Below are 294 nucleotides of genomic sequence, written 5' to 3' on the forward strand. Positions count from 1 at the left end.
TTGTCTCTCTCTATATAGTGGCATTTTATTTTAATAGTGAAAGAACATAGATTTTGGGTATTTTAATGAGAGAATTTGGGGTTTGTCATGGAGTGGGGCCTAGGAGTGGCCGTGATCCCGCTAGCGCCCCCTTGCCGTGGCAATTAGGAGATACAGCACCCTCTTATTCTTGCCCGCCACGTCTTTGATCTCATGTAGTCTTATATGGGAGGCTGCCTTTTATCTCCTATGATCTTAGGGTGACTTGGTGCACCCCAGCCTTATGGGCTATGCGTGCCTCCTACCTCCCCTTTA

The sequence above is a fragment of the Gavialis gangeticus genome, unplaced genomic scaffold, assembly GCF_001723915.1.
Source record: "Gavialis gangeticus isolate Ggan-Ray unplaced genomic scaffold, GavGan_comp1, whole genome shotgun sequence".
In the NCBI taxonomy this organism is placed as follows: domain Eukaryota; kingdom Metazoa; phylum Chordata; order Crocodylia; family Gavialidae; genus Gavialis; species Gavialis gangeticus.